This window comes from Phyllobates terribilis, unplaced genomic scaffold (assembly GCF_046119375.1).
Source record: "Phyllobates terribilis strain yellow unplaced genomic scaffold, ASM4611937v1 Scaffold_169__1_contigs__length_4117513, whole genome shotgun sequence".
Lineage (NCBI taxonomy): Eukaryota > Metazoa > Chordata > Amphibia > Anura > Dendrobatidae > Phyllobates > Phyllobates terribilis.
Window position 1 is genome coordinate 2,756,983 of NW_027362929.1, and position 23,655 is coordinate 2,780,637.

General features: G+C 46.1%; 17 non-coding genes and 1 pseudogene across 17 annotated transcripts; all 18 read right to left on the minus strand.

The window, feature by feature from the left end:
• Window positions 1-28: 28 nt before the first annotated feature.
• On the minus strand, window positions 29-219 carry LOC141209139 (U2 spliceosomal RNA). Its single transcript, XR_012279344.1, has one exon. It is a non-coding gene; the product is annotated as a U2 spliceosomal RNA (small nuclear RNA).
• Window positions 220-1,342: 1,123 nt separating this feature from the next.
• LOC141210133 (U2 spliceosomal RNA) lies at window positions 1,343-1,533 on the minus strand. Its single transcript, XR_012280310.1, has one exon. It is a non-coding gene; the product is annotated as a U2 spliceosomal RNA (small nuclear RNA).
• A 1,124-nt stretch (window positions 1,534-2,657) lies between these two features.
• LOC141209140 (U2 spliceosomal RNA) lies at window positions 2,658-2,848 on the minus strand. The gene has a single exon (XR_012279345.1). It is a non-coding gene; the product is annotated as a U2 spliceosomal RNA (small nuclear RNA).
• A 1,124-nt stretch (window positions 2,849-3,972) lies between these two features.
• On the minus strand, window positions 3,973-4,163 carry LOC141209141 (U2 spliceosomal RNA). Its single transcript, XR_012279346.1, has one exon. It is a non-coding gene; the product is annotated as a U2 spliceosomal RNA (small nuclear RNA).
• Window positions 4,164-5,291: 1,128 nt separating this feature from the next.
• Window positions 5,292-5,482, minus strand: LOC141209142 (U2 spliceosomal RNA). The gene has a single exon (XR_012279347.1). It is a non-coding gene; the product is annotated as a U2 spliceosomal RNA (small nuclear RNA).
• A 1,122-nt stretch (window positions 5,483-6,604) lies between these two features.
• Window positions 6,605-6,795, minus strand: LOC141209143 (U2 spliceosomal RNA). Its single transcript, XR_012279348.1, has one exon. It is a non-coding gene; the product is annotated as a U2 spliceosomal RNA (small nuclear RNA).
• Window positions 6,796-7,917: 1,122 nt separating this feature from the next.
• On the minus strand, window positions 7,918-8,108 carry LOC141209145 (U2 spliceosomal RNA). The gene has a single exon (XR_012279350.1). It is a non-coding gene; the product is annotated as a U2 spliceosomal RNA (small nuclear RNA).
• Window positions 8,109-9,228: 1,120 nt separating this feature from the next.
• Window positions 9,229-9,419, minus strand: LOC141209987 (U2 spliceosomal RNA). Its single transcript, XR_012280170.1, has one exon. It is a non-coding gene; the product is annotated as a U2 spliceosomal RNA (small nuclear RNA).
• Window positions 9,420-10,540: 1,121 nt separating this feature from the next.
• Window positions 10,541-10,722, minus strand: LOC141210644 (U2 spliceosomal RNA). Its single transcript, XR_012280787.1, has one exon. It is a non-coding gene; the product is annotated as a U2 spliceosomal RNA (small nuclear RNA).
• Window positions 10,723-11,512: 790 nt separating this feature from the next.
• Window positions 11,513-11,604, minus strand: LOC141210852 (U2 spliceosomal RNA; annotated as a pseudogene).
• Window positions 11,605-12,725: 1,121 nt separating this feature from the next.
• Window positions 12,726-12,916, minus strand: LOC141210035 (U2 spliceosomal RNA). The gene has a single exon (XR_012280215.1). It is a non-coding gene; the product is annotated as a U2 spliceosomal RNA (small nuclear RNA).
• Window positions 12,917-14,038: 1,122 nt separating this feature from the next.
• Window positions 14,039-14,229, minus strand: LOC141209146 (U2 spliceosomal RNA). Its single transcript, XR_012279351.1, has one exon. It is a non-coding gene; the product is annotated as a U2 spliceosomal RNA (small nuclear RNA).
• A 1,123-nt stretch (window positions 14,230-15,352) lies between these two features.
• On the minus strand, window positions 15,353-15,543 carry LOC141209147 (U2 spliceosomal RNA). The gene has a single exon (XR_012279352.1). It is a non-coding gene; the product is annotated as a U2 spliceosomal RNA (small nuclear RNA).
• Window positions 15,544-16,664: 1,121 nt separating this feature from the next.
• LOC141208270 (U2 spliceosomal RNA) lies at window positions 16,665-16,855 on the minus strand. The gene has a single exon (XR_012278503.1). It is a non-coding gene; the product is annotated as a U2 spliceosomal RNA (small nuclear RNA).
• A 1,120-nt stretch (window positions 16,856-17,975) lies between these two features.
• LOC141209148 (U2 spliceosomal RNA) lies at window positions 17,976-18,166 on the minus strand. The gene has a single exon (XR_012279353.1). It is a non-coding gene; the product is annotated as a U2 spliceosomal RNA (small nuclear RNA).
• Window positions 18,167-19,286: 1,120 nt separating this feature from the next.
• LOC141209149 (U2 spliceosomal RNA) lies at window positions 19,287-19,477 on the minus strand. The gene has a single exon (XR_012279354.1). It is a non-coding gene; the product is annotated as a U2 spliceosomal RNA (small nuclear RNA).
• A 2,088-nt stretch (window positions 19,478-21,565) lies between these two features.
• Window positions 21,566-21,756, minus strand: LOC141209150 (U2 spliceosomal RNA). Its single transcript, XR_012279355.1, has one exon. It is a non-coding gene; the product is annotated as a U2 spliceosomal RNA (small nuclear RNA).
• Window positions 21,757-22,877: 1,121 nt separating this feature from the next.
• LOC141209151 (U2 spliceosomal RNA) lies at window positions 22,878-23,068 on the minus strand. The gene has a single exon (XR_012279356.1). It is a non-coding gene; the product is annotated as a U2 spliceosomal RNA (small nuclear RNA).
• Window positions 23,069-23,655: the final 587 nt, after the last annotated feature.

The following is a 23,655-nucleotide window of genomic DNA, read 5'->3' on the forward strand; positions in this document are numbered from 1 at the left end:
CTTTCTGATTTTAGAAACTGCATTAAAGAAGGGGTGCACCGGTCCTGGAGATACTGCAATACCAGGTCAATGCGTGGAGTGGACAGAGCAAGCTCTTTTTCCATCTCCCTGTTCTAAAAATCCATTTAATATATGGTCCCCAGATAGGGGACGTATCAGATATTAAACTGATAAGAACAGATACTACACTTGATCTTAGCCAAAAGGCCGAGAAGCGATAACCAGAATTGGTTTCCGACTACGGTGCCACCCAAGGATTCTGAAAAGTCCATTTGTGGAGATGGCCACCTGGACTCCCGTTAAGAAGACATGCTGTCAACCTCTAGATCCCTCACATGCCTGCACTTTTCGGCTTGCTGCTGCTGCAATCCACGCGTTTTAGATCTGCATAACTCCACCTCTTTTAGCACAGTACCCTCAACCCCCGGCTGTTCCCACCCGCCTCAACACCGTTGGAAGGGAGGAGAACCAATTAAGGCGGGGGGGGGGGGGTGGAACGAGCAGCTGTCTACCCTTAGCAGGAGGGTTGCTGATTAATTACCTCTCCTGCTGCTGCTGCTGCTGGCTGTCCAGCAGCAGACTGAAGGTGGCTGCTGCTGTGCGCAGGTATATAAAGGCTCAGAGCCTATTATGACACGCGCAGCCAACGTTCCATTGCCACATTCCGTCTACTGCAGGCGGGATACCTGGATGGCTGAATGTCACTGAGAAGCTCACAGAGACCGCCATAAGCAACAGTTTAAAAGAATGCCACAGACTAATCAACCAAACTTTTTGGGTTGGTTTCTCTTTTATAGTCTGCAGGCATTAAATGAAAGAAGTCAGTGTTCCAGCAGAGGGAGACAACGTTTCAGAAAAGGCATTGTAGCAAACCAAAAAAGAAATTTTAAGCGCAGCAGAGTAACCAGCTCACATACCTGTTAGCTCAGGTGAGTTTAAAAGGCTGCTGTTGATAACAAGGGCATTTGCTAAATAGATGGTGTGTGTGCAACAATATACTGAAAGGTCAATTATATTGTGCAGCTTATCTCACCACCTGTAGTTATTTAGGTGAAAGCTCCAAAATGCTTGCCTAATATGTCTGTTTATCCAAAAGGAAGTATAGAGGGAGAGCTAGATAGATAGCATTGCATTACATTACATTACATGGCAATGCAATGCACAGTTGCTGAAGTTGAACCAAAATGAGCTTGTCATCTGGCTTCTGCAACTTTTAACATGAAAAATCCAATGAGGAGAAGAAAAGCAAAGCCAAAGAGTCCATCCCAAAATCCGACAAACAAGCAAAATGAACAAAAAGCATTGAATTCAATTCTTTCTGATTTTAGAAACTGCATTAAAGAAGGGGTGCACCGGTCCTGGAGATACTGCAATACCAGGTCAATGTGTGGAGTGGACAGAGCAAGCTCTTTTTCCATCTCCCTGTTCTAAAAATCCATTTAATATATGGTCCCCAGATAGGGGACGTATCAGATATTAAACTGATAAGAACAGATACTACACTTGATCTTAGCCAAAAGGCCGAGAAGCGATAACCAGAATTGGTTTCCGACTACGGTGCCACCCAAGGATTCTGAAAAGTCGATTTGTGGAGATGGCCACCTGGACTCCCGTTAAGAAGACATGCTGTCAACCTCTAGATCCCTCACATGCCTGCACTTTTCGGCTTGCTGCTGCTGCAATCCACGCGTTTTAGATCTGCATAACTCCACCTCTTTTAGCACAGTACCCTCAACCCCCGGCTGTTCCCACCCGCCTCAACACCGTTGGAAGGGAGGAGAACCAATTAAGGCGGGGGGGGGGGGGGTGGAACGAGCAGCTGTCTACCCTTAGCAGGAGGGTTGCTGATTAATTACCTCTCCTGCTGCTGCTGCTGCTGGCTGTCCAGCAGCAGACTGAAGGTGGCTGCTGCTGTGCGCAGGTATATAAAGGCTCAGAGCCTATTATGACACGCGCAGCCAGCGTTCCATTGCCACATTCCGTCTACTGCAGGCGGGATACCTGGATGGCTGAATGTCACTGAGAAGCTCACAGAGACCGCCATAAGCAACAGTTTAAAAGAATGCCACAGACTAATCAACCAAACTTTTTGGGTTGGTTTCTCTTTTATAGTCTGCAGGCATTAAATGAAAGAAGTCAGTGTTCCAGCAGAGGGAGACAACGTTTCAGAAAAGGCATTGTAGCAAACCAAAAAAGAAATTTTAAGCGCAGCAGAGTAACCAGCTCACATACCTGTTAGCTCAGGTGAGTTTAAAAGGCTGCTGTTGATAACAAGGGCATTTGCTAAATAGATGGTGTGTGTGCAACAATATACTGAAAGGTCAATTATATTGTGCAGCTTATCTCACCACCTGTAGTTATTTAGGTGAAAGCTCCAAAATGCTTGCCTAATATGTCTGTTTATCCAAAAGGAAGTATAGAGGGAGAGCTAGATAGATAGCATTGCATTACATTACATTACATGGCAATGCAATGCACAGTTGCTGAAGTTGAACCAAAATGAGCTTGTCATCTGGCTTCTGCAACTTTTAACATGAAAAATCCAATGAGGAGAAGAAAAGCAAAGCCAAAGAGTCCATCCCAAAATCCGACAAACAAGCAAAATGAACAAAAAGCATTGAATTCAATTCTTTCTGATTTTAGAAACTGCATTAAAGAAGGGGTGCACCGGTCCTGGAGATACTGCAATACCAGGTCAATGCGTGGAGTGGACAGAGCAAGCTCTTTTTCCATCTCCCTGTTCTAAAAATCCATTTAATATATGGTCCCCAGATAGGGGACGTATCAGATATTAAACTGATAAGAACAGATACTACACTTGATCTTAGCCAAAAGGCCGAGAAGCGATAACCAGAATTGGTTTCCGACTACGGTGCCACCCAAGGATTCTGAAAAGTCCATTTGTGGAGATGGCCACCTGGACTCCCGTTAAGAAGACATGCTGTCAACCTCTAGATCCCTCACATGCCTGCACTTTTCGGCTTGCTGCTGCTGCAATCCACGCGTTTTAGATCTGCATAACTCCACCTCTTTTAGCACAGTACCCTCAACCCCCGGCTGTTCCCACCCGCCTCAACACCGTTGGAAGGGAGGAGAACCAATTAAGGCGGGGGGGGGTGGGGTGGAACGAGCAGCTGTCTACCCTTAGCAGGAGGGTTGCTGATTAATTACCTCTCCTGCTGCTGCTGCTGCTGGCTGTCCAGCAGCAGACTGAAGGTGGCTGCTGCTGTGCGCAGGTATATAAAGGCTCAGAGCCTATTATGACACGCGCAGCCAGCGTTCCATTGCCACATTCCGTCTACTGCAGGCGGGATACCTGGATGGCTGAATGTCACTGAGAAGCTCACAGAGACCGCCATAAGCAACAGTTTAAAAGAATGCCACAGACTAATCAACCAAACTTTTTGGGTTGGTTTCTCTTTTATAGTCTGCAGGCATTAAATGAAAGAAGTCAGTGTTCCAGCAGAGGGAGACAACGTTTCAGAAAAGGCATTGTAGCAAACCAAAAAAGAAATTTTAAGCGCAGCAGAGTAACCAGCTCACATACCTGTTAGCTCAGGTGAGTTTAAAAGGCTGCTGTTGATAACAAGGGCATTTGCTAAATAGATGGTGTGTGTGCAACAATATACTGAAAGGTCAATTATATTGTGCAGCTTATCTCACCACCTGTAGTTATTTAGGTGAAAGCTCCAAAATGCTTGCCTAATATGTCTGTTTATCCAAAAGGAAGTATAGAGGGAGAGCTAGATAGATAGCATTGCATTACATTACATTACATGGCAATGCAATGCACAGTTGCTGAAGTTGAACCAAAATGAGCTTGTCATCTGGCTTCTGCAACTTTTAACATGAAAAATCCAATGAGGAGAAGAAAAGCAAAGCCAAAGAGTCCATCCCAAAATCCGACAAACAAGCAAAATGAACAAAAAGCATTGAATTCAATTCTTTCTGATTTTAGAAACTGCATTAAAGAAGGGGTGCACCGGTCCTGGAGATACTGCAATACCAGGTCAATGCGTGGAGTGGACAGAGCAAGCTCTTTTTCCATCTCCCTGTTCTAAAAATCCATTTAATATATGGTCCCCAGATAGGGGACGTATCAGATATTAAACTGATAAGAACAGATACTACACTTGATCTTAGCCAAAAGGCCGAGAAGCGATAACCAGAATTGGTTTCCGACTACGGTGCCACCCAAGGATTCTGAAAAGTCCATTTGTGGAGATGGCCACCTGGACTCCCGTTAAGAAGACATGCTGTCAACCTCTAGATCCCTCACATGCCTGCACTTTTCGGCTTGCTGCTGCTGCAATCCACGCGTTTTAGATCTGCATAACTCCACCTCTTTTAGCACAGTACCCTCAACCCCCGGCTGTTCCCACCCGCCTCAACACCGTTGGAAGGGAGGAGAACCAATTAAGGCGGGGGGGGGGGGGTGGAACGAGCAGCTGTCTACCCTTAGCAGGAGGGTTGCTGATTAATTACCTCTCCTGCTGCTGCTGCTGCTGGCTGTCCAGCAGCAGACTGAAGGTGGCTGCTGCTGTGCGCAGGTATATAAAGGCTCAGAGCCTATTATGACACGCGCAGCCAGCGTTCCATTGCCACATTCCGTCTACTGCAGGCGGGATACCTGGATGGCTGAATGTCACTGAGAAGCTCACAGAGACCGCCATAAGCAACAGTTTAAAAGAATGCCACAGACTAATCAACCAAACTTTTTGGGTTGGTTTCTCTTTTATAGTCTGCAGGCATTAAATGAAAGAAGTCAGTGTTCCAGCAGAGGGAGACAACGTTTCAGAAAAGGCATTGTAGCAAACCAAAAAAGAAATTTTAAGCGCAGCAGAGTAACCAGCTCACACACCTGTTAGCTCAGGTGAGTTTAAAAGGCTGCTGTTGATAACAAGGGCATTTGCTAAATAGATGGTGTGTGTGCAACAATATACTGAAAGGACAATTATATTGTGCAGCTTATCTCACCACCTGTAGTTATTTAGGTGAAAGCTCCAAAATGCTTGCCTAATATGTCTGTTTATCCAAAAGGAAGTATAGAGGGAGAGCTAGATAGAAATCATTGCATTACATTACATTACATTACATGGCAATGCAATGCACAGTTGCTGAAGTTGAACCAAAATGAGCTTGTCATCTGGCTTCTGCAACTTTTAACATGAAAAATCCAATGAGGAGAAGAAAAGCAAAGCCAAAGAGTCCATCCCAAAATCCGACAAACAAGCAAAATGAACAAAAAGCATTGAATTCAATTCTTTCTGATTTTAGAAACTGCATTAAAGAAGGGGTGCACCGGTCCTGGAGATACTGCAATACCAGGTCAATGCGTGGAGTGGACAGAGCAAGCTCTTTTTCCATCTCCCTGTTCTAAAAATCCATTTAATATATGGTCCCCAGATAGGGGACGTATCAGATATTAAACTGATAAGAACAGATACTACACTTGATCTTAGCCAAAAGGCCGAGAAGCGATAACCAGAATTGGTTTCCGACTACGGTGCCACCCAAGGATTCTGAAAAGTCCATTTGTGGAGATGGCCACCTGGACTCCCGTTAAGAAGACATGCTGTCAACCTCTAGATCCCTCACATGCCTGCACTTTTCGGCTTGCTGCTGCTGCAATCCACGCGTTTTAGATCTGCATAACTCCACCTCTTTTAGCACAGTACCCTCAACCCCCGGCTGTTCCCACCCGCCTCAACACCGTTGGAAGGGAGGAGAACCAATTAAGGCGGGGGTGGGGGGTGGAACGAGCAGCTGTCTACCCTTAGCAGGAGGGTTGCTGATTAATTACCTCTCCTGCTGCTGCTGCTGCTGGCTGTCCAGCAGCAGACTGAAGGTGGCTGCTGCTGTGCGCAGGTATATAAAGGCTCAGAGCCTATTATGACACGCGCAGCCAGCGTTCCATTGCCACATTCCGTCTACTGCAGGCGGGATACCTGGATGGCTGAATGTCACTGAGAAGCTCACAGAGACCGCCATAAGCAACAGTTTAAAAGAATGCCACAGACTAATCAACCAAACTTTTTGGGTTGGTTTCTCTTTTATAGTCTGCAGGCATTAAATGAAAGAAGTCAGTGTTCCAGCAGAGGGAGACAACGTTTCAGAAAAGGCATTGTAGCAAATCAAAAAAGAAATTTTAAGCGCAGCAGAGTAACCAGCTCACATACCTGTTAGCTCAGGTGAGTTTAAAAGGCTGCTGTTGATAACAAGGGCATTTGCTAAATAGATGGTGTGTGTGCAACAATATACTGAAAGGTCAATTATATTGTGCAGCTTATCTCACCACCTGTAGTTATTTAGGTGAAAGCTCCAAAATGCTTGCCTAATATGTCTGTTTATCCAAAAGGAAGTATAGAGGGAGAGCTAGATAGATAGCATTGCATTACATTACATTACATGGCAATGCAATGCACAGTTGCTGAAGTTGAACCAAAATGAGCTTGTCATCTGGCTTCTGCAACTTTTAACATGAAAAATCCAATGAGGAGAAGAAAAGCAAAGCCAAAGAGTCCATCCCAAAATCCGACAAACAAGCAAAATGAACAAAAAGCATTGAATTCAATTCTTTCTGATTTTAGAAACTGCATTAAAGAAGGGGTGCACCGGTCCTGGAGATACTGCAATACCAGGTCAATGCGTGGAGTGGACAGAGCAAGCTCTTTTTCCATCTCCCTGTTCTAAAAATCCATTTAATATATGGTCCCCAGATAGGGGACGTATCAGATATTAAACTGATAAGAACAGATACTACACTTGATCTTAGCCAAAAGGCCGAGAAGCGATAACCAGAATTGGTTTCCGACTACGGTGCCACCCAAGGATTCTGAAAAGTCCATTTGTGGAGATGGCCACCTGGACTCCCGTTAAGAAGACATGCTGTCAACCTCTAGATCCCTCACATGCCTGCACTTTTCGGCTTGCTGCTGCTGCAATCCACGCGTTTTAGATCTGCATAACTCCACCTCTTTTAGCACAGTACCCTCAACCCCCGGCTGTTCCCACCCGCCTCAACACCGTTGGAAGGGAGGAGAACCAATTAAGGCGGGGGGGGGGGGTGGAACGAGCAGCTGTCTACCCTTAGCAGGAGGGTTGCTGATTAATTACCTCTCCTGCTGCTGCTGCTGCTGGCTGTCCAGCAGCAGACTGAAGGTGGCTGCTGCTGAGCGCAGGTATATAAAGGCTCAGAGCCTATTATGACACGCGCAGCCAGCGTTCCATTGCCACATTCCGTCTACTGCAGGCGGGATACCTGGATGGCTGAATGTCACTGAGAAGCTCACAGAGACCGCCATAAGCAACAGTTTAAAAGAATGCCACAGACTAATCAACCAAACTTTTTGGGTTGGTTTCTCTTTTATAGTCTGCAGGCATTAAATGAAAGAAGTCAGTGTTCCAGCAGAGGGAGACAACGTTTCAGAAAAGGCATTGTAGCAAACCAAAAAAGAAATTTTAAGCGCAGCAGAGTAACCAGCTCACATACCTGTTAGCTCAGGTGAGTTTAAAAGGCTGCTGTTGATAACAAGGGCATTTGCTAAATAGATGGTGTGTGTGCAACAATATACTGAAAGGTCAATTATATTGTGCAGCTTATCTCACCACCTGTAGTTATTTAGGTGAAAGCTCCAAAATGCTTGCCTAATATGTCTGTTTATCCAAAAGGAAGTATAGAGGGAGAGCTAGATAGATAGCATTGCATTACATTACATTACATGGCAATGCAATGCACAGTTGCTGAAGTTGAACCAAAATGAGCTTGTCATCTGGCTTCTGCAACTTTTAACATGAAAAATCCAATGAGGAGAAGAAAAGCAAAGCCAAAGAGTCCATCCCAAAATCCGACAAACAAGCAAAATGAACAAAAAGCATTGAATTCAATTCTTTCTGATTTTAGAAACTGCATTAAAGAAGGGGTGCACCGGTCCTGGAGATACTGCAATACCAGGTCAATGCGTGGAGTGGACAGAGCAAGCTCTTTTTCCATCTCCCTGTTCTAAAAATCCATTTAATATATGGTCCCCAGATAGGGGACGTATCAGATATTAAACTGATAAGAACAGATACTACACTTGATCTTAGCCAAAAGGCCGAGAAGCGATAACCAGAATTGGTTTCCGACTACGGTGCCACCCAAGGATTCTGAAAAGTCCATTTGTGGAGATGGCCACCTGGACTCCCGTTAAGAAGACATGCTGTCAACCTCTAGATCCCTCACATGCCTGCACTTTTCGGCTTGCTGCTGCTGCAATCCACGCGTTTTAGATCTGCATAACTCCACCTCTTTTAGCACAGTACCCTCAACCCCCGGCTGTTCCCACCCGCCTCAACACCGTTGGAAGGGAGGAGAACCAATTAAGGCGGGGGGGGGGTGGAACGAGCAGCTGTCTACCCTTAGCAGGAGGGTTGCTGATTAATTACCTCTCCTGCTGCTGCTGCTGCTGGCTGTCCAGCAGCAGACTGAAGGTGGCTGCTGCTGTGCGCAGGTATATAAAGGCTCAGAGCCTATTATGACACGTGCAGCCAGCGTTCCATTGCCACATTCCGTCTACTGCAGGCGGGATACCTGGATGGCTGAATGTCACTGAGAAGCTCACAGAGACCGCCATAAGCAACAGTTTAAAAGAATGCCACAGACTAATCAACCAAACTTTTTGGGTTGGTTTCTCTTTTATAGTCTGCAGGCATTAAATGAAAGAAGTCAGTGTTCCAGCAGAGGGAGACAACGTTTCAGAAAAGGCATTGTAGCAAACCAAAAAAGAAATTTTAAGCGCAGCAGAGTAACCAGCTCACATACCTGTTAGCTCAGGTGAGTTTAAAAGGCTGCTGTTGATAACAAGGGCATTTGCTAAATAGATGGTGTGTGTGCAACAATATACTGAAAGGTCAATTATATTGTGCAGCTTATCTCACCACCTGTAGTTATTTAGGTGAAAGCTCCAAAATGCTTGCCTAATATGTCTGTTTATCCAAAAGGAAGTATAGAGGGAGAGCTAGATAGATAGCATTGCATTACATTACATTACATGGCAATGCAATGCACAGTTGCTGAAGTTGAACCAAAATGAGCTTGTCATCTGGCTTCTGCAACTTTTAACATGAAAAATCCAATGAGGAGAAGAAAAGCAAAGCCAAAGAGTCCATCCCAAAATCCGACAAACAAGCAAAATGAACAAAAAGCATTGAATTCAATTCTTTCTGATTTTAGAAACTGCATTAAAGAAGGGGTGCACCGGTCCTGGAGATACTGCAATACCAGGTCAATGCGTGGAATGGACAGAGCAAGCTCTTTTTCCATCTCCCTGTTCTAAAAATCCATTTAATATATGGTCCCCAGATAGGGGACGTATCAGATATTAAACTGATAAGAACAGATACTACACTTGATCTTAGCCAAAAGGCCGAGAAGCGATAACCAGAATTGGTTTCCGACTACGGTGCCACCCAAGGATTCTGAAAAGTCCATTTGTGGAGATGGCCACCTGGACTCCCGTTAAGAAGACATGCTGTCAACCTCTAGATCCCTCACATGCCTGCACTTTTCGGCTTGCTGCTGCTGCAATCCACGCGTTTTAGATCTGCATAACTCCACCTCTTTTAGCACAGTACCCTCAACCCCCGGCTGTTCCCACCCGCCTCAACACCGTTGGAAGGGAGGAGAACCAATTAAGGCGGGGGGGGGGGTGGAACGAGCAGCTGTCTACCCTTAGCAGGAGGGTTGCTGATTAATTACCTCTCCTGCTGCTGCTGCTGCTGGCTGTCCAGCAGCAGACTGAAGGTGGCTGCTGCTGTGCGCAGGTATATAAAGGCTCAGAGCCTATTATGACACGCGCAGCCAGCGTTCCATTGCCACATTCCGTCTACTGCAGGCGGGATACCTGGATGGCTGAATGTCACTGAGAAGCTCACAGAGACCGCCATAAGCAACAGTTTAAAAGAATGCCACAGACTAATCAACCAAACTTTTTGGGTTGGTTTCTCTTTTATAGTCTGCAGGCATTAAATGAAAGAAGTCAGTGTTCCAGCAGAGGGAGACAACGTTTCAGAAAAGGCATTGTAGCAAACCAAAAAAGAAATTTTAAGCGCAGCAGAGTAACCAGCTCACATACCTGTTAGCTCAGGTGAGTTTAAAAGGCTGCTGTTGATAACAAGGGCATTTGCTAAATAGATGGTGTGTGTGCAACAATATACTGAAAGGTCAATTATATTGTGCAGCTTATCTCACCACCTGTAGTTATTTAGGTGAAAGCTCCAAAATGCTTGCCTAATATGTCTGTTTATCCAAAAGGAATTATAGAGGGAGAGCTAGATAGATAGCATTGCATTACATTACATTACATGGCAATGCAATGCACAGTTGCTGAAGTTGAACCAAAATGAGCTTGTCATCTGGCTTCTGCAACTTTTAACATGAAAAATCCAATGAGGAGAAGAAAAGCAAAGCCAAAGAGTCCATCCCAAAATCCGACAAACAAGCAAAATGAACAAAAAGCATTGAATTCAATTCTTTCTGATTTTAGAAACTGCATTAAAGAAGGGGTGCACCGGTCCTGGAGATACTGCAATACCAGGTCAATGCGTGGAGTGGACAGAGCAAGCTCTTTTTCCATCTCCCTGTTCTAAAAATCCATTTAATATATGGTCCCCAGATAGGGGACGTATCAGATATTAAACTGATAAGAACAGATTTTTTTTTTTTCGAAAGCCCGAATTCGTGTACAAAACCCAAGTGCGCTTAAAAAAGTGACAAGTGCCACAAAAAAAGTGCACTTGGATGCTGGTCTTCTTGAAACCCTCTCCAAAAGGAGAAGGGTCCCCCAAACCATTCCCCGTCCCTCCGAGCCAGAAGGCCACAGCGAGGAACAGGGACAAATAGCCACCTCCAGCCGAAACCAGAGGCGACCCAATCTTACCCCCAATACCTGCCCGAGTTCTCACCCGAGCAAGGCACTGGGAGCCAAAAGACTGTGCTCCCCTCCCGGAAGAGGGGAGCCAACATCGATCTCCTCCCGAAAGAGGAGAGCCAGGGGGGTTCAGGGGGGAGCGGAACCTGATGGCCACACACTCCCCCCCTAGACCTGCCAAGAGAGGAACCCGTAAGGGAACCGCATCCCGACAAAATCCTAGTAGGACGTGACACACGTGAATAAGTGGACACACAGTGACAAAGAAATTAAATAAATAGTGAAGGTTTCACAGTATAATACTGCCCGGACCTTCGACCGGGAATTGAAAAATTCCCCATCCTAAGGCCAGAAGGCCCGGAATAAGGGTGTGTGCGAAGAAAGAAAATTTGAAGTGCTTGTGCAAATGTGCCATAAACTCAAGTGGGGTTCCCAATCCCAGTGAGTTAAGGCACCCCAGGGTCACCACTCCTGGGGCACTTCACACTTCGGGCTTTCGATCTTCCCCGGCCCAATGGCGTCGATCCTGGGGGGCCATGCTTTCCACCAGATGACTATATTAGCCACCTGGCGTACTAACAAGCGCCTAAACCCCAGTGTGCATAATATATCAATCTACTAGGGCGGCCAACATCCAAAACCGCCTTTTCGAAAGATACTACACTTGATCTTAGCCAAAAGGCCGAGAAGCGATAACCAGAATTGGTTTCCGACTACGGTGCCACCCAAGGATTCTGAAAAGTCCATTTGTGGAGATGGCCACCTGGACTCCCGTTAAGAAGACATGCTGTCAACCTCTAGATCCCTCACATGCCTGCACTTTTCGGCTTGCTGCTGCTGCAATCCACGCGTTTTAGATCTGCATAACTCCACCTCTTTTAGCACAGTACCCTCAACCCCCGGCTGTTCCCACCCGCCTCAACACCGTTGGAAGGGAGGAGAACCAATTAAGGCGGGGGGGGGGGTGGAACGAGCAGCTGTCTACCCTTAGCAGGAGGGTTGCTGATTAATTACCTCTCCTGCTGCTGCTGCTGCTGGCTGTCCAGCAGCAGACTGAAGGTGGCTGCTGCTGTGCGCAGGTATATAAAGGCTCAGAGCCTATTATGACACGCGCAGCCAGCGTTCCATTGCCACATTCCGTCTACTGCAGGCGGGATACCTGGATGGCTGAATGTCACTGAGAAGCTCACAGAGACCGCCATAAGCAACAGTTTAAAAGAATGCCACAGACTAATCAACCAAACTTTTTGGGTTGGTTTCTCTTTTATAGTCTGCAGGCATTAAATGAAAGAAGTCAGTGTTCCAGCAGAGGGAGACAACGTTTCAGAAAAGGCATTGTAGCAAACCAAAAAAGAAATTTTAAGCGCAGCAGAGTAACCAGCTCACTTACCTGTTAGCTCAGGTGAGTTTAAAAGGCTGCTGTTGATAACAAGGGCATTTGCTAAATAGATGGTGTGTGTGCAACAATATACTGAAAGGTCAATTATATTGTGCAGCTTATCTCACCACCTGTAGTTATTTAGGTGAAAGCTCCAAAATGCTTGCCTAATATGTCTGTTTATCCAAAAGGAAGTATAGAGGGAGAGCTAGATAGATAGCATTGCATTACATTACATTACATGGCAATGCAATGCACAGTTGCTGAAGTTGAACCAAAATGAGCTTGTCATCTGGCTTCTGCAACTTTTAACATGAAAAATCCAATGAGGAGAAGAAAAGCAAAGCCAAAGAGTCCATCCCAAAATCCGACAAACAAGCAAAATGAACAAAAAGCATTGAATTCAATTCTTTCTGATTTTAGAAACTGCATTAAAGAAGGGGTGCACCGGTCCTGGAGATACTGCAATACCAGGTCAATGCGTGGAGTGGACAGAGCATGCTCTTTTTCCATCTCCCTGTTCTAAAAATCCATTTAATATATGGTCCCCAGATAGGGGACGTATCAGATATTAAACTGATAAGAACAGATACTACACTTGATCTTAGCCAAAAGGCCGAGAAGCGATAACCAGAATTGGTTTCCGACTACGGTGCCACCCAAGGATTCTGAAAAGTCCATTTGTGGAGATGGCCACCTGGACTCCCGTTAAGAAGACATGCTGTCAACCTCTAGATCCCTCACATGCCTGCACTTTTCGGCTTGCTGCTGCTGCAATCCACGCGTTTTAGATCTGCATAACTCCACCTCTTTTAGCACAGTACCCTCAACCCCCGGCTGTTCCCACCCGCCTCAACACCGTTGGAAGGGAGGAGAACCAATTAAGGCGGGGGGGGGGGGTGGAACGAGCAGCTGTCTACCCTTAGCAGGAGGGTTGCTGATTAATTACCTCTCCTGCTGCTGCTGCTGCTGGCTGTCCAGCAGCAGACTGAAGGTGGCTGCTGCTGTGCGCAGGTATATAAAGGCTCAGAGCCTATTATGACACGCGCAGCCAGCGTTCCATTGCCACATTCCGTCTACTGCAGGCGGGATACCTGGATGGCTGAATGTCACTGAGAAGCTCACAGAGACCGCCATAAGCAACAGTTTAAAAGAATGCCACAGACTAATCAACCAAACTTTTTGGGTTGGTTTCTCTTTTATAGTCTGCAGGCATTAAATGAAAGAAGTCAGTGTTCCAGCAGAGGGAGACAACGTTTCATAAAAGGCATTGTAGCAAACCAAAAAAGAAATTTTAAGCGCAGCAGAGTAAGCAGCTCACATACCTGTTAGCTCAGGTGAGTTTAAAAGGCTGCTGTTGATAACAAGGGCATTTGCTAAATAGATGGTGTGTGTGCAACAATATACTGAAAGGTCAATTATATTGTGCAGCTTATCTCACCACCTGTAGTTATTTAGGTGAAAGCTCCAAAATGCTTGCCTAATATGTCTGTTTATCCAAAAGGAAGTATAGAGGGAGAGCTAGATAGATAGCATTGCATTACATTACATTACATGGCAATGCAATGCACAGTTGCTGAAGTTGAACCAAAATGAGCTTGTCATCTGGCTTCTGCAACTTTTAACATGAAAAATCCAATGAGGAGAAGAAAAGCAAAGCCAAAGAGTCCATCCCAAAATCCGACAAACAAGCAAAATGAACAAAAAGCATTGAATTCAATTCTTTCTGATTTTAGAAACTGCATTAAAGAAGGGGTGCACCGGTCCTGGAGATACTGCAATACCAGGTCAATGCGTGGAGTGGACAGAGCAAGCTCTTTTTCCATCTCCCTGTTCTAAAAATCCATTTAATATATGGTCCCCAGATAGGGGACGTATCAGATATTAAACTGATAAGAACAGATACTACACTTGATCTTAGCCAAAAGGCCGAGAAGCGATAACCAGAATTGGTTTCCGACTACGGTGCCACCCAAGGATTCTGAAAAGTCCATTTGTGGAGATGGCCACCTGGACTCCCGTTAAGAAGACATGCTGTCAACCTCTAGATCCCTCACATGCCTGCACTTTTCGGCTTGCTGCTGCTGCAATCCACGCGTTTTAGATCTGCATAACTCCACCTCTTTTAGCACAGTACCCTCAACCCCCGGCTGTTCCCACCCGCCTCAACACCGTTGGAAGGGAGGAGAACCAATTAAGACGGGGGGGGGGGGTGGAACGAGCAGCTGTCTACCCTTAGCAGGAGGGTTGCTGATTAATTACCTCTCCTGCTGCTGCTGCTGCTGGCTGTCCAGCAGCAGACTGAAGGTGGCTGCTGCTGTGCGCAGGTATATAAAGGCTCAGAGCCTATTATGACACGCGCAGCCAGCGTTCCATTGCCACATTCCGTCTACTGCAGGCGGGATACCTGGATGGCTGAATGTCACTGAGAAGCTCACAGAGACCGCCATAAGCAACAGTTTAAAAGAATGCCACAGACTAATCAACCAAACTTTTTGGGTTGGTTTCTCTTTTATAGTCTGCAGGCATTAAATGAAAGAAGTCAGTGTTCCAGCAGAGGGAGACAACGTTTCAGAAAAGGCATTGTAGCAAACCAAAAAAGAAATTTTAAGCGCAGCAGAGTAACCAGCTCACATACCTGTTAGCTCAGGTGAGTTTAAAAGGCTGCTGTTGATAACAAGGGCATTTGCTAAATAGATGGTGTGTGTGCAACAATATACTGAAAGGTCAATTATATTGTGCAGCTTATCTCACCACCTGTAGTTATTTAGGTGAAAGCTCCAAAATGCTTGCCTAATATGTCTGTTTATCCAAAAGGAAGTATAGAGGGAGAGCTAGATAGATAGCATTGCATTACATTACATTACATGGCAATGCAATGCACAGTTGCTGAAGTTGAACCAAAATGAGCTTGTCATCTGGCTTCTGCAACTTTTAACATGAAATATCCAATGAGGAGAAGAAAAGAAAAAGCCAAAGAGTCCATCCCAAAATCCGACAAACAAGCAAAATGAACAAAAAGCATTGAATTCAATTCTTTCTGATTTTAGAAACTGCATTAAAGAAGGGGTGCACCGGTCCTGGAGATACTGCAATACCAGGTCAATGCGTGGAGTGGACAGAGCAAGCTCTTTTTCCATCTCCCTGTTCTAAAAATCCATTTAATATATGGTCCCCAGATAGGGGACGTATCAGATATTAAACTGATAAGAACAGATACTACACTTGATCTTAGCCAAAAGGCCGAGAAGCGATAACCAGAATTGGTTTCCGACTACGGTGCCACCCAAGGATTCTGAAAAGTCCATTTGTGGAGATGGTCACCTGGACTCCCGTTAAGAAGACATGCTGTCAACCTCTAGATCCCTCACATGCCTGCACTTTTCGGCTTGCTGCTGCTGCAATCCACGCGTTTTAGATCTGCATAACTCCACCTCTTTTAGCACAGTACCCTCAACCCCCGGCTGTTCCCACCCGCCTCAACACCGTTGGAAGGGAGGAGAACCAATTAAGGCGGGGGGGGGGGTGGAACGAGCAGCTGTCTACCCTTAGCAGGAGGGTTGCTGATTAATTACCTCTCCTGCTGCTGCTGCTGCTGGCTGTCCAGCAGCAGACTGAAGGTGGCTGCTGCTGTGCGCAGGTATATAAAGGCTCAGAGCCTATTATGACACGCGCAGCCAGCGTTCCATTGCCACATTCCGTCTACTGCAGGCGGGATACCTGGATGGCTGAATGTCACTGAGAAGCTCACAGAGACCGCCATAAGCAACAGTTTAAAAGAGTGCCACAGACTAATCAACCAAACTTTTTGGGTTGGTTTCTCTTTTATAGTCTGCAGGCATTAAATGAAAGAAGTCAGTGTTCCAGCAGAGGGAGACAACGTTTCAGAAAAGGCATTGTAGCAAACCAAAAAAGAAATTTTAAGCGCAGCAGAGTAACCAGCTCACATACCTGTTAGCTCAGGTGAGTTTAAAAGGCTGCTGTTGATAACAAGGGCATTTGCTAAATAGATGGTGTGTGTGCAACAATATACTGAAAGGTCAATTATATTGTGCAGCTTATCTCACCACCTGTAGTTATTTAGGTGAAAGCTCCAAAATGCTTGCCTAATATGTCTGTTTATCCAAAAGGAAGTATAGAGGGAGAGCTAGATAGATAGCATTGCATTACATTACATTACATGGCAATGCAATGCACAGTTGCTGAAGTTGAACCAAAATGAGCTTGTCATCTGGCTTCTGCAACTTTTAACATGAAAAATCCAATGAGGAGAAGAAAAGCAAAGCCAAAGAGTCCATCCCAAAATCCGACAAACAAGCAAAATGAACAAAAAGCATTGAATTCAATTCTTTCTGATTTTAGAAACTGCATTAAAGAAGGGGTGCACCGCTCCTGGAGATACTGCAATACCAGGTCAATGCGTGGAGTGGACAGAGCAAGCTCTTTTTCCATCTCCCTGTTCTAAAAATCCATTTAATATATGGTCCCCAGATAGGGGACGTATCAGATATTAAACTGATAAGAACAGATACTACACTTGATCTTAGCCAAAAGGCCGAGAAGCGATAACCAGAATTGGTTTCCGACAACGGTGCCACCCAAGGATTCTGAAAAGTCCATTTGTGGAGATGGCCACCTGGACTCCCGTTAAGAAGACATGCTGTCAACCTCTAGATCCCTCACATGCCTGCACTTTTCGGCTTGCTGCTGCTGCAATCCACGCGTTTTAGATCTGCATAACTCCACCTCTTTTAGCACAGTACCCTCAACCCCCGGCTGTTCCCACCCGCCTCAACACCGTTGGAAGGGAGGAGAACCAATTAAGGCGGGGGGGGGGTGGAACGAGCAGCTGTCTACCCTTAGCAGGAGGGTTGCTGATTAATTACCTCTCCTGCTGCTGCTGCTGCTGGCTGTCCAGCAGCAGACTGAAGGTGGCTGCTGCTGTGCGCAGGTATATAAAGGCTCAGAGCCTATTATGACACGCGCAGCCAGCGTTCCATTGCCACATTCCGTCTACTGCAGGCGGGATACCTGGATGGCTGAATGTCACTGAGAAGCTCACAGAGACCGCCATAAGCAACAGTTTAAAAGAATGCCACAGACTAATCAACCAAACTTTTTGGGTTGGTTTCTCTTTTATAGTCTGCAGGCATTAAATGAAAGAAGTCAGTGTTCCAGCAGAGGGAGACAACGTTTCAGAAAAGGCATTGTAGCAAACCAAAAAAGAAATTTTAAGCGCAGCAGAGTAACCAGCTCACATACCTGTTAGCTCAGGTGAGTTTAAAAGGCTGCTGTTGATAACAAGGGCATTTGCTAAATAGATGGTGTGTGTGCAACAATATACTGAAAGGTCAATTATATTGTGCAGCTTATCTCACCACCTGTAGTTATTTAGGTGAAAGCTCCAAAATGCTTGCCTAATATGTCTGTTTATCCAAAAGGAAGTATAGAGGGAGAGCTAGATAGATAGCATTGCATTACATTACATTACATGGCAATGCAATGCACAGTTGCTGAAGTTGAACCAAAATGAGCTTGTCATCTGGCTTCTGCAACTTTTAACATGAAAAATCCAATGAGGAGAAGAAAAGCAAAGCCAAAGAGTCCATCCCAAAATCCGACAAACAAGCAAAATGAACAAAAAGCATTGAATTCAATTCTTTCTGATTTTAGAAACTGCATTAAAGAAGGGGTGCACCGGTCCTGGAGATACTGCAATACCAGGTCAATGCGTGGAGTGGACAGAGCAAGCTCTTTTTCCATCTCCCTGTTCTAAAAATCCATTTAATATATGGTCCCCAGATAGGGGACGTATCAGATATTAAACTGATAAGAACAGATACTACACTTGATCTTAGCCAAAAGGCCGAGAAGCGATAACCAGAATTGGTTTCCGACTACGGTGCCACCCAAGGATTCTGAAAAGTCCATTTGTGGAGATGGCCACCTGGACTCCCGTTAAGAAGACATGCTGTCAACCTCTAGATCCCTCACATGCCTGCACTTTTCGGCTTGCTGCTGCTGCAATCCACGCGTTTTAGATCTGCATAACTCCACCTCTTTTAGCACAGTACCCTCAACCCCCGGCTGTTCCCACCCGCCTCAACACCGTTGGAAGGGAGGAGAACCAATTAAGGCGGGGGGGGGGTGGAACGAGCAGCTGTCTACCCTTAGCAGGAGGGTTGCTGATTAATTACCTCTCCTGCTGCTGCTGCTGCTGGCTGTCCAGCAGCAGACTGAAGGTGGCTGCTGCTGTGCGCAGGTATATAAAGGCTCAGAGCCTATTATGACACGCGCAGCCAGCGTTCCATTGCCACATTCCGTCTACTGCAGGCGGGATACCTGGATGGCTGAATGTCACTGAGAAGCTCACAGAGACCGCCATAAGCAACAGTTTAAAAGAATGCCACAGACTAATCAACCAAACTTTTTGGGTTGGTTTCTCTTTTATAGTCTGCAGGCATTAAATGAAAGAAGTCAGTGTTCCAGCAGAGGGAGACAACGTTTCAGAAAAGGCATTGTAGCAAACCAAAAAAGAAATTTTAAGCGCAGCAGAGTAACCAGCTCACATACCTGTTAGCTCAGGTGAGTTTAAAAGGCTGCTGTTGATAACAAGGGCATTTGCTAAATAGATGGTGTGTGTGCAACAATATACTGAAAGGTCAATTATATTGTGCAGCTTATCTCACCACCTGTAGTTATTTAGGTGAAAGCTCCAAAATGCTTGCCTAATATGTCTGTTTATCCAAAAGGAAGTATAGAGGGAGAGCTAGATAGATAGCATTGCATTACATTACATTACATGGCAATGCAATGCACAGTTGCTGAAGTTGAACCAAAATGAGCTTGTCATCTGGCTTCTGCAACTTTTAACATGAAAAATCCAATGAGGAGAAGAAAAGCAAAGCCAAAGAGTCCATCCCAAAATCCGACAAACAAGCAAAATGAACAAAAAGCATTGAATTCAATTCTTTCTGATTTTAGAAACTGCATTAAAGAAGGGGTGCACCGGTCCTGGAGATACTGCAATACCAGGTCAATGCGTGGAGTGGACAGAGCAAGCTCTTTTTCCATCTCCCTGTTCTAAAAATCCATTTAATATATGGTCCCCAGATAGGGGACGTATCAGATATTAAACTGATAAGAACAGATACTACACTTGATCTTAGCCAAAAGGCCGAGAAGCGATAACCAGAATTGGTTTCCGACTACGGTGCCACCCAAGGATTCTGAAAAGTCCATTTGTGGAGATGGCCACCTGGACTCCCGTTAAGAAGACATGCTGTCAACCTCTAGATCCAGGGCCGGCTCCAGGTTTTTCTGGGCCCCGGGCGAAACAGTCTCAGTGGACCCTTTTAACACATACACGATTCATGATGCACAGATACGGCGGAGAAATATATATATAGTACACAGCCCCCTCATCCTTCACATATGCAGACATGCGCACGCACACACAGTACGCAGACATGCACACACGGTACGCAGACACGTACACATACAGACAAAGACATATTTTTACACAAATTCTTAAAGACCTATATAAAACAGACAAATATATATACACAGTCATACACACTGACAATCACATACATGCACTCACACAGACCCATTACAAGTATTTTTAATATGGGGATTGAGGAAGCCTCACTCACCTGTCCCCGGTCCAGTGTCCTGTCCAGCAGCTCCTCAGGTATGGGGCAGTGCAGGGCCCCCGGCGTGTCACAGACTTCATGGCCCTGGACCATCAGAGGGGCGCACTTGCGGTCGGGTCCGGGCCGCTCCCCCCCATCTGTGCAGGAGCTCCGCTCCGACGGTGTTTGATGGCACTCCCCCAGACATGGCCGCGCGCTGTGCGACTGTGTCTGCTAGTAATGACGCGGCAGGGGCGACACACAAGCACAATTAAAGGTGCAGTGCCGTCGACCCTGCCGCGTCATTACTAGCAGACACAGCCTGACAGCGCGCGGCCATTTCTGGGACTGGGGGAGTGCCGGCAATCAAGCAGCGCCTGCGTCACTGAATAGGTGCCGAAGATGCGGCCATGGCCCCGACTGTGAGTGGGCGGGTGGGTGTGTGAGCCTGGCCCCGACAGTGAGTGAGTGGGCGGGCGGGTGTGTGGGCCGGGCCCCGACAGTGAGTGAGTGGGCGGGCGGGTGTGTGGGCGGTGGGCCCCGACAGTGAGTGGGCGGCTGGGCCCCTCTGATTTTCCAGGGCCCCGGCACTTGCCCGGGTACGCCGGGTGCTGACGCCGGCCCTGTCTAGATCCCTCACATGCCTGCACTTTTCGGCTTGCTGCTGCTGCAATCCACGCGTTTTAGATCTGCATAACTCCACCTCTTTTAGCACAGTACCCTCAACCCCCGGCTGTTCCCACCCGCCTCAACACCGTTGGAAGGGAGGAGAACCAATTAAGGCGGGGGGGGGTGGAACGAGCAGCTGTCTACCCTTAGCAGGAGGGTTGCTGATTAATTACCTCTCCTGCTGCTGCTGCTGCTGGCTGTCCAGCAGCAGACTGAAGGTGGCTGCTGCTGTGCGCAGGTATATAAAGGCTCAGAGCCTATTATGACACGCGCAGCCAGCGTTCCATTGCCACATTCCGTCTACTGCAGGCGGGATACCTGGATGGCTGAATGTCACTGAGAAGCTCACAGAGACCGCCATAAGCAACAGTTTAAAAGAATGCCACAGACTAATCAACCAAACTTTTTGGGTTGGTTTCTCTTTTATAGTCTGCAGGCATTAAATGAAAGAAGTCAGTGTTCCAGCAGAGGGAGACAACGTTTCAGAAAAGGCATTGTAGCAAACCAAAAAAGAAATTTTAAGCGCAGCAGAGTAACCAGCTCACATACCTGTTAGCTCAGGTGAGTTTAAAAGGCTGCTGTTGATAACAAGGGCATTTGCTAAATAGATGGTGTGTGTGCAACAATATACTGAAAGGTCAATTATATTGTGCAGCTTATCTCACCACCTGTAGTTATTTAGGTGAAAGCTCCAAAATGCTTGCCTAATATGTCTGTTTATCCAAAAGGAAGTATAGAGGGAGAGCTAGATAGATAGCATTGCATTACATTACATTACATGGCAATGCAATGCACAGTTGCTGAAGTTGAACCAAAATGAGCTTGTCATCTGGCTTCTGCAACTTTTAACATGAAAAATCCAATGAGGAGAAGAAAAGCAAAGCCAAAGAGTCCATCCCAAAATCCGACAAACAAGCAAAATGAACAAAAAGCATTGAATTCAATTCTTTCTGATTTTAGAAACTGCATTAAAGAAGGGGTGCACCGGTCCTGGAGATACTGCAATACCAGGTCAATGCGTGGAGTGGACAGAGCAAGCTCTTTTTCCATCTCCCTGTTCTAAAAATCCATTTAATATATGGTCCCCAGATAGGGGACGTATCAGATATTAAACTGATAAGAACAGATACTACACTTGATCTTAGCCAAAAGGCCGAGAAGCGATAACCAGAATTGGTTTCCGACTACGGTGCCACCCAAGGATTCTGAAAAGTCCATTTGTGGAGATGGCCACCTGGACTCCCGTTAAGAAGACATGCTGTCAACCTCTAGATCCCTCACATGCCTGCACTTTTCGGCTTGCTGCTGCTGCAATCCACGCGTTTTAGATCTGCATAACTCCACCTCTTTTAGCACAGTACCCTCAACCCCCGGCTGTTCCCACCCGCCTCAACACCGTTGGAAGGGAGGAGAACCAATTAAGGCGGGGGGGGGGGTGGAACGAGCAGCTGTCTACCCTTAGCAGGAGGGTTGCTGATTAATTACCTCTCCTGCTGCTGCTGCTGCTGGCTGTCCAGCAGCAGACTGAAGGTGGCTGCTGCTGTGCGCAGGTATATAAAGGCTCAGAGCCTATTATGACACGCGCAGCCAGCGTTCCATTGCCACATTCCGTCTACTGCAGGCGGGATACCTGGATGGCTGAATGTCACTGAGAAGCTCACAGAGACCGCCATAAGCAACAGTTTAAAAGAATGCCACAGACTAATCAACCAAACTTTTTGGGTTGGTTTCTCTTTTATAGTCTGCAGGCATTAAATGAAAGAAGTCAGTGTTCCAGCAGAGGGAGACAACGTTTCAGAAAAGGCATTGTAGCAAACCAAAAAAGAAATTTTAAGCGCAGCAGAGTAACCAGCTCACATACCTGTTAGCTCAGGTGAGTTTAAAAGGCTGCTGTTGATAACAAGGGCATTTGCTAAATAGATGGTGTGTGTGCAACAATATACTGAAAGGTCAATTATATTGTGCAGCTTATCTCACCACCTGTAGTTATTTAGGTGAAAGCTCCAAAATGCTTGCCTAATATGTCTGTTTATCCAAAAGGAAGTATAGAGGGAGAGCTAGATAGATAGCATTGCATTACATTACATTACATGGCAATGCAATGCACAGTTGCTGAAGTTGAACCAAAATGAGCTTGTCATCTGGCTTCTGCAACTTTTAACATGAAAAATCCAATGAGGAGAAGAAAAGCAAAGCCAAAGAGTCCATCCCAAAATCCGACAAACAAGCAAAATGAACAAAAAGCATTGAATTCAATTCTTTCTGATTTTAGAAACTGCATTAAAGAAGGGGTGCACCGGTCCTGGAGATACTGCAATACCAGGTCAATGCGTGGAGTGGACAGAGCAAGCTCTTTTTCCATCTCCCTGTTCTAAAAATCCATTTAATATATGGTCCCCAGATAGGGGACGTATCAGATATTAAACTGATAAGAACAGATACTACACTTGATCTTAGCCAAAAGGCCGAGAAGCGATAACCAGAATTGGTTTCCGACTACGGTGCCACCCAAGGATTCTGAAAAGTCCATTTGTGGAGATGGCCACCTGGACTCCCGTTAAGAAGACATGCTGTCAACCTCTAGATCCCTCACATGCCTGCACTTTTCGGCTTGCTGCTGCTGCAATCCACGCGTTTTAGATCTGCATAACTCCACCTCTTTTAGCACAGTACCCTCAACCCCCGGCTGTTCCCACCCGCCTCAACACCGTTGGAAGGGAGGAGAACCAATTAAGGCGGGGGGGGGGGTGGAACGAGCAGCTGTCTACCCTTAGCAGGAGGGTTGCTGATTAATTACCTCTCCTGCTGCTGCTGCTGCTGGCTGTCCAGCAGCAGACTGAAGGTGGCTGCTGCTGTGCGCAGGTATATAAAGGCTCAGAGCCTATTATGACACGCGCAGCCAGCGTTCCATTGCCACATTCCGTCTACTGCAGGCGGGATACCTGGATGGCTGAATGTCACTGAGAAGCTCACAGAGACCGCCATAAGCAACAGTTTAAAAGAATGCCACAGACTAATCAACCAAACTTTTTGGGTTGGTTTCTCTTTTATAGTCTGCAGGCAT